The sequence below is a fragment of the Dipteris shenzhenensis genome, chromosome 24 (genome assembly GCF_047967505.1).
Source record: "Dipteris shenzhenensis isolate YYH24624 ecotype China chromosome 24, Dip_SZ_1.0, whole genome shotgun sequence".
Lineage (NCBI taxonomy): Eukaryota > Viridiplantae > Streptophyta > Polypodiopsida > Gleicheniales > Dipteridaceae > Dipteris > Dipteris shenzhenensis.
This window is the reverse complement of record NC_141619.1, coordinates 34,995,396-35,004,076: the sequence shown is the minus strand read 5'-3', so window position 1 is coordinate 35,004,076 and position 8,681 is coordinate 34,995,396. Positions and strand designations below refer to the sequence as shown.

The window sequence follows — 8,681 nt, the reverse complement described above, 5'->3', positions numbered from 1 at the left end:
ACACTGAGAACTATGATGGCTGGAAATAACATCCCCACCACCACACAAAAGTCTACTAGAAATAGGCATGTGATTCGTGAGGTACTCATGAGAGCCATTGGAAGTAAAGACTATGGGCCATTTTCTTCTTCAGATGGACCTACACTTGCACATGCAAAACATTGAGAAAACATATACTATAATCCCCTGCACCAAGAAATGATAGTGACTAAGGCTGAGTTCACACCACCCAACGGCAATCCTCTAAAAAGGTAAGTGAAGGGCTGACGTCCTAGGTGGCCCAATAGGAGGAAGGCCACGGACACCAACACAAAAAAATTGTGTCCAACACCTAAAGGCCGCTCAAGTCCATAGCCAATTCACAAAACTCTTGGCCAAGTGGGCTCATCAGGTTCCACATGTTCTGCCGCCTCAACCATTACACCAATCAAGCATTGGTGACATTTAATGGCAACCTACGATATAAGACATGGACATTAGGTGGTGTAAACCACAACACCCCGCGACCATCCATCAAGTTCATTTTTTTCTTATAAAAGGGCAACTTCATTATAATGAACCATGCTTCTACTAGATGACTCCCAATGTTGATCAATAGCTTAATCTCATTTAGAATTTTGATTAAGGTGTTTAATCTCTTATGCTTCTAAGTGCTTGTCAATTCTTGCCTTTTGGGTGAGAGGGGGAAAACCCCAACAAGTGGCTTCAAAGCCTTTGATCACGTTGGAAAAGCCATTTGCAATTTCATAATTCTTTGCTTGCAACAAGTATTTGACCTATTTTTCCCCACTTTTTATCATTGCACCTTGTGCTCATGTATTTCAACTTGTTTGGTGGTGTTCAAGGGAAGAATATGCAAGAGCATGGACTTAAGGTGAATGGTGGCTATTTGGGACACTAACAAGGATAAGGCCGACCAGAGGGAAGACAGACAATTTGTAGTATTAAGACTAAAAGAAGTAAACACAGTTAGGGGCATTTTTCTATCACACAAAATCAACGCTACTAAGCTATAGAATTTGGGAATTTTTGGAGAACTAGTGAGTAGGGCATCCATAGGTATTCTCATGCCTAAGAATAAATAGTAAACCTATTGGAAATTATTTTTTTGGCTTTTATTGTATACGATCTTTGTAAAAGGGACGCATGTTTTTGGGTACGTAAATGTACATACCCCAAAATGTAGTGGAGCAACTCGAGGATCAATCAAGTGTACATGATTTTGGTGTTGTATAGCACATCTTTCAAGTCACATCTTGAAGCATCTGTAATGCTCATTTTTTGGAGTATAGCTCATTTAAATGGACATCTTGTTTTTGGTGCATTTTGCATGCACATTTGACTTCCGACAAATCCTAGTGTTCCTAAATACATTTCTGATGCTTTGAGCATAAAAAATGAGAGCAGGTGATAAGAGCAAGGAAATTGGGAAATCCTGAAAACCTGACATCATAAAATTTACACTAAGTTTAACAATTTTTGTGTAAACCGATGCTGTGAGCAGAAAAACTGAGGGGGGGGGGCTAAGAGCAAGAAAACTGAGACCTCAAGAAAAATTGACATCATAAAATAAATCAAGGAGACTCCACAATTTTTGTTCTAATTTTAACATTGGTTGATCAAGTAGTATTTAGAAGGCCATGCATACTTAGAGCATATACCTAGATGAATCCAAGAACATTCCCAAACTCATCCTCTAAAAACACAACATAGTGCAGTTTCAATCTCACGATAGTCACTCATAAGATTGAAAACCATAAACTCCGCATAGCAAAAAATGGCCCCACTAATGTCATCAACGCCCAACAGTGGGTGTAGACCATAGTATAAAAGTATGCTCTCACACATACAAATCCACACACCCACACATACTTGAGCATCCATTTATACAAAGTCTTCGTATTGAGTTTCTATCGACACTTCGAAGGTGAAGGGCAAACTCAGCCATGACGAAGGCTAGCACTAAAGGCATACTTAGAGCATACTTATAACCCATTCAATTACACATTATCTATTTTAATTTGATTACTCAAATTTTCTTGTTGGGTGAGATAAATTGACACGCTATAAGATAATGAACTGTAACCTCATAGCTACAAACTATATCTTGGAGCAAGACAATAGAGTTAAATTCTACAAGGTCAACCCTAGCAAATGTACTTGATAGAGGAACTACTCATTACATTGCACCATAATACAATATTGAATACTATTATAGTACGGATCCAACTCATGTACCATCAGGATATTAGTGAGTTTAAGATTTGCATAGGAATGATAGTCAATGAGCATTACTCAAATGATAAAGATCTCAATTGAAATCATGCTAATATAGTGAGGACAGAAAACCCGATTGGAGATACAAGAAAGATTCTTGTGATGTGTGGCTTATGGACTAGTTTACAAAAAGCAATTTGTAAACAAGCTACTGGACCTCATGGAAGGGGATAAGGGTTCCCATCAGAGTAGTTTTGATCGTCGTAGACGCATGCAACCTTGCCATCCGTATAATGAACACGCCATAGTTTGAATTTCTCATAAATTTGGTATTTGTGTTCATATTTGTGTTGAGAGAGAACGTTCCAAAGCCATCCACGTGCTTGCTCAAAATCACTCCTTCAAGTCACACATGCCAACAACCAAATAAAAGAAATTAGCTTAGATGATGTTAAATGCGTAAAATGTAATCTTAACATGATGACATGGGATGAAACCTGGAGAAGTATGAAGTCCTTGTGGTCGTAGCGACTTCCTTAGAGTCTTCTGGCTGAAGGAAAGAAGGCACTTTGGGCATGTCTTCAATCAAGTGGAGCACTTCATTAGCATCAGGAACCAAATATCCTGCACCAATTGCTAAGTGGGCACTTGCTTTCATTGCTACTAGTAAAAAAATGGTAAAAGACTTGATGTAAGGTAGACAAGTCTTCAATATTTCATCTTCCAAACTGGTGAAAGAGAGACCAGGTTGCCTTGCTACAATATGAGGGATTCCCTTATGCTCACATAATAGCTCCAACCGTGCTTCATGCAAATTACGAATTATGGTGGCAATCACTCGCCTCCAATTGGAACCCTTGTCCATTGTTAACAAACACATGGATGGTAGCTTCCCTCCCTCGTTTTCCTTAAAATATGTTGGCAACTCTGTGAATCTCTTGGACACTCGCTCATGAAGGCTAGATATTTCCATCCTTATCATAGTAAGCTATTTTTGTAGTTCCTTTTCAACAGAGACCAGTTTATCATAAAGCTTCTTCCGCTCTTTTCCTGATTGCTTACTAGTATCAAATTGCAACTCTTCCTCTTCTTTCTTCAAGGAATTTTCCATACGAATATCCTCATCACCCAATAATGTAAGTGAACATTGCATGGTAACTTTCTTGACTCTGCTACATAGCTCTAAAACCTCCCTGCCACCTAAGAGAGGCACAACACGATCAGATTCTCTTTTAGTAAATTCAACATTCCCATCTTCATGAGCTAGCCAAGTATAGAAAACATCTTTCAACTTCCCATTTGGTTATAATAAACTCTTCCTCTAGATTCTTTTGCAAGTCTACCAATGGTACAAACTGATGTCGTCTCTCCTCTTTTCTCCTACACTCTTTCACAAATGATGGCCGTATTATTGCTTGTTGAAGCTCCACCCCTTGTACACCTTTTGATGATGCACGCATGGTGATGATGTCATTTATCACCTGTAATTTGACCCACTTTACCGTGTCGTCAAAGCTCTTAAGAGAACTGACCAAGATATCAATACTATGTTCCTCTCCTCCACCCCCACAAAATTTAATTCGCTCTTCTACTCCTCAATTATGAATGCTATCAGGTCCTTTTCTAGAACAACCTGTTTAAACTTGTTGTGAAATGCAACCTACAACACAAACAAGATGAGAGAGAGTGAACACTAATGTAGACTGCATCCTATAAGGATGTAATTAAAGACTTTGGCAACAGAAAATGGAGCATTGATGTGATTTTGCAAACGTTCACAAAAACTATACCAAGTTCAAACCTGAAGCATAGGAAATACTCAGGGCGTGAGGAAAAAACAATCTGAATCTTGACATTTGAGACGGCGACCAAGAAATTGTGGGATCGCATCACTGGTGTTCGTCACTTGTTCCCATCTATGATCCACAAGTGAGCTAGTAGTAGAATACACGCTAGCTGGAATGAATACAATTCCTGAATCTTCATCCTCCGAAACTTTCGTGCAAGCTAGCTGTAGCCCTACCAATAACTTGACTAGATCCTTGCCCTTAACTTTAGTCATCAGCGGCCTGTAGACAAAAAAAGGATGAAGTTAAGATTAAGAAAAGTGGAGAACTTTATTGAAGTACTAAGGGGGGATTCAGACGTCCACGGACAGCAATGAGAAGGCAACAAAGCCTATGGCCATCCTCCCCCATCTTCAGGCTGTCCGTAGATGCATGCTCCACAATCCGTCATCGTAATGCTAAGGGGGGACTGGATTAGCTTCAAGCATCCCTAATACTGAAAGGACGACATGAAAGAAACTTGTTTAATAATTCTTGAGAGAAAGTTTCCAAAACTTGGACGAAATGCAAAACTTTGGAAGCAAACCTTGGTTTAGGACGTATGTATAATAGAGACTTTCCATTTTGTGTATTTGAACCAGCTTGCAGCTCGCTCTCCAAAAGTTGTTGAATATGCTGTTGTGTAAAAAAGCCATCCCTTCTTACACCAGTAGTTGGTCCACCATAGTATATGAGGTTCCCCATGATGTTATAACAAAACCATCGTGTATCAAGAACCACAAAATCCAGTGTTTTCATGAAAATCCAGTTCCCAGAGTCATTGAGAGAGAGAGCAATTGCACCCAGTTGATCAGGATTTAGTTTGAATTTACTGATACAAACTGCTTCAAAATCTTGCCGTGTGACCAAGGGGGGAATTCTCTTTTTTGAGACTTCATGTGGAAGTGGAGGCGTACCATTTCACATATGCCAAACATGAGCTTCGCCGATTGTAGAACTCGTTCAGCAGTACTAAAGATAGACCGAGCTAACTCAGATACGGATGCAGGTTTGCGAGCGTCCACCTCAAAGACGCTCTCCATGCGAAGTCTACGAGACCATGAAACTTGCGTTGAAGCCTTTTAATCTCTGGGGTAAATTGGAATCTAGGATCCTGGCATTGATCCTTTCTGGTTAATGCAATGATCAACTTCGGCTTGAAAGCTTTGGACCTTCTTGACTTGGACGCGGTAAATTTGAGCCAGTAGTCAAATTCTTGACAGAATTGTTCGGGTGCTTTCTTTTTGGACGTGGCCTTGCCGTTGTCCTCGACCTCCAAGGGATTCCAAACAAACAGGAAGAACGAGGGACTGGCTCGATCAATAATGTCGGGGAACATGTAATCGTGAAAGGAGTGATGCTCAAACTGGCCCGCCATGTACCATGCTGCTATTTTTTGCTCGCCTTGTGCAAGTGTTATAATCTCTATACCACGGGTACGCGGACGAACCAGCCCCATTTTGTGATAGAGAACCCAAACTCGGTCAAAGATTTTGTTGAGTGTCGTGACCTCCTATGTGCAGGCCAACGAACGTACTAATGTGGTTTTCCCTGATAGGCATTCCAAATAAGAAGGAAGCTCGAAACAACAAAATGAATGCTCATAAAGCATTCAAAAGGCTTGCCTCAAATGCGTAGCTTGGAAAAGAGATAGAGAGAGGGAAGACTTCAATGTGCATGAAGAGAAGAGAGGGAGGGAGAGAGGGGGGTGGGCTTGCCTTCAAATAGAAAGACATTTGAAAGAGAGAGAAAGAGGGAGGAATAGGTGGAGATAATCAATCATAAAAAACACAAGTGGACCAATCAACAATTCACAATAAAAACTTTAAAATTTTCTGAATTTTGCCTATCTTCAAAGTTGAAGCCTTCACTAAGGCTACCTACGGCAGCCCAGTGAAGTGAAAGTTGCAGTTCAATATATCTACCTGAATAAGGCCTCCACAAAGAAACATTCGGGCTGTTGTAGGCGAGTGTTCCGCATTGGACAACTCCTTGATGACCTCTGCATTCCTCTTATTCCGCTCTAGCTGCACATGGATAGCAGCGAAGTTCTTGCATTCATTGATGGATAAGGAGAAATCGATGTCGTTGATCATCCCGTTCTCTTCAAGGCTGTCAAGGACTGAGTCAAGTGTCCAGGGCCCTTGCAGACCTTCAACGAGAGCTAGGTCAAGGACTCGTTGGCGGCGACATGTTCGAAGAAGACGTCGAACCCAGAGGGTCGTGGCATTTTGAAATTGCGGAGGTAGAGGACGGTAAGCGTGGCGTTTTGCCAAAGAATTTCTGCGACAAACTCCTCAGGGACTACTTCGCGGATATCAGGTGAGTACAGCGTCAAGGCTTGTAAGTTGGACTTAGTGGCGGAGAGAGCATGTCCGACATGTTGCAAGTCCTCACGACTTTTGATGGGGAATGAGGACCACAAGGGGAACGATAGGCCTTGGAGATTGCAGAAGTCGGGGGAGCTCAGAAGAGAAGCCAGTGTGGTGCCAGCTGCAAATTCCATTGGAAGAGGATTGGACGTCGAGGTTTAAACGTGAAGGAATAGGAGAGAAGGGGGAAGGCGTACGATGCAGGCGGCTTGTAAGAGATGCGAGTTGCTGGTGCGATGCTCAATCCAATGCAGTCGAAGGCATTCCAAGCTGCACTATGAGGCCTGATCAATCGACAATTCCTCGAAGAGCTGGGTGAGCTCCTCGACCGTCAACGGCACGTCTATGGACCTGTTTCCACGCATGGGCATATGCCCCGTTTTACCTCATCGATGGAGGTTCCCACGCTGGTGCGAGTCTTTGAGGTGAGTGCGACGGGCTGGACCCAACGATGGCAGTTTGCATCTAGCAAACTTCCTTGGATTCCTTGCACCTCCGAGGTGCTCCATCCCTTGATCTACTCACCCGCTCCCTCGAATAGAGCATCCACCAGTGTGCTTTGCACACCTGCATCCTGCCCCTCGATGCAAAGCTCCTATCCTCTCACCTCCGTCTCCTCCCTCCTTCCATTCTCCTCCTCTTCACTTCTCACCTCTTTTGCTGTACCTTCTCCTCGCTTGACACCTCTCCTCCCTACCTCCTTTTCCGTCCTCTTCCTACTTCCGTTCCTCCTCTCCTACCTCCGTCCATCCTCGATACCTACTACCACAACCACCTCCGTCCGCTCTCTCTTCATGGGCTCTGCGTCCTCTCCCTATGTTCCTTTTCATCCTCTGCCTACTTCCGTTCCTCCTCTCCTACCTCCATCCATCCTCAACCGTTACTACCACAGCCACCTCTGTCCGTTCTCTTCATGGGCTTTTACCTCCATCGTAATACTCAGTATACGTCACTCGTTTCATGTGTTGCTCTCTCTTCATGGCGGATATGACGACACAACGACTCCTTAAAGCTTGCCACCTTATAAATCAACATATGCCCCTTCATTCTCTTTCACAGGCATTGCCTTCGTGTGTGTTTCTGAGCATGGAGTCCCTTTCTGATTTGAACGGGTCATGGAGCGTAGAAGACAATGAGGAGGTAGTTCCGAGCACACAGTTCGACTGTTTTTCCCACCCACCATCACACCTTGACGAGGTCGTCCTCAGCATAGCGTCCTCTCCTTCCCGATCTGAGCATTCATGTGCATCTCCTCCACAAGCTCAACATCCTTTGACGCAAGGAGTGCAGACACCCTTGGCTGCTGTCACCAATCTGCGCAACCTTGGTTCAAAGGCAACCTCTTCGACCCTCCTCTAATCTTTATCAATGTGGTGTTCGAGTGGACACTGTGCAACTCGATCTGGCTATCTTTGTCTGGTTCTCCTGGCGGAAGTCTTTATCTGTTAATGTGAGCTCGAGCCTATAATGTAGTCAAAGAGACAAATTGCCTATACAAAAACAAAAAGTGATCATGCATATATGCAACCAATGCACATGACAAAGCAAGCTATGCTCTACAAACATACTGAGCTAGCGAGTCTCGAAGGACCTTGGGATTCCTCCATGGCACCCTACGAATAGGACGTGGCATCTCTTCCTCATATTGGATCTCCTCATCCAAGTCCAAGTCAAGCAAGATGTTGTGAAGGATACAACAAGCCACGACAATATTAGAAAGCCTATGTGGATCTGGACACAAAGATCTTACCATGGAGATATCTCCAAACTTGCTTTAATCTCCCAAATGCTCTCTCCACTACAATGCGAGTAGAGGAGAGGTAGAAGTTAAATTTCCTTTGCAACTCAATCCGAGGAAGTGTGTAGGAAGTCATGCACCAATCTCGCAACTTGTAGCCACCATCAACCACTATGTACTCACGTAAGGTGAAATTTCCATCAGTGAAGGAGTTCCCATTCAAGTAGATGCCTGCATCCACGCAATGGATGAAGGAGGAATTGTTCAAAATCCTTGTCATGAGCCGATCCTGGCCATTCTGCAAAGATATCCATGAATCTAAGGTCCATATCAACAATGCATTGCACACTCATGGAGTAATTTTTATTGCGGTCGAACCAATCAAACTGACTCTCATTCTTTGGCAAGTCCATGTTGACATGAGTTACATCCATGGCTCCACAACAATTGGGAAGGCCTCGTTGAAGGAAAAACCCCTTTTCACCCTTTGAAGTCGTATGGGGTCTTGCGGCCAAGAGATGAAGTGTG

The 8,681-nt window shown here is 43.1% G+C and overlaps 1 pseudogene across 1 annotated transcript; it reads right to left on the bottom strand.

The window, feature by feature from the left end:
- Positions 1-2,435: 2,435 nt before the first annotated feature.
- LOC147886536 (protein TORNADO 1-like) lies at positions 2,436-5,545 on the bottom strand (annotated as a pseudogene). Its single transcript, XR_015543291.1, has 7 exons — positions 5,103-5,545; positions 4,591-4,957; positions 4,019-4,286; positions 3,912-3,927; positions 3,486-3,805; positions 2,715-3,205; positions 2,436-2,616 (listed from the first exon to the last, which is right to left on the bottom strand). The product of XR_015543291.1 is annotated as a protein TORNADO 1-like (transcript).
- Between the last annotated feature and the right edge of the window lie 3,136 nt (positions 5,546-8,681).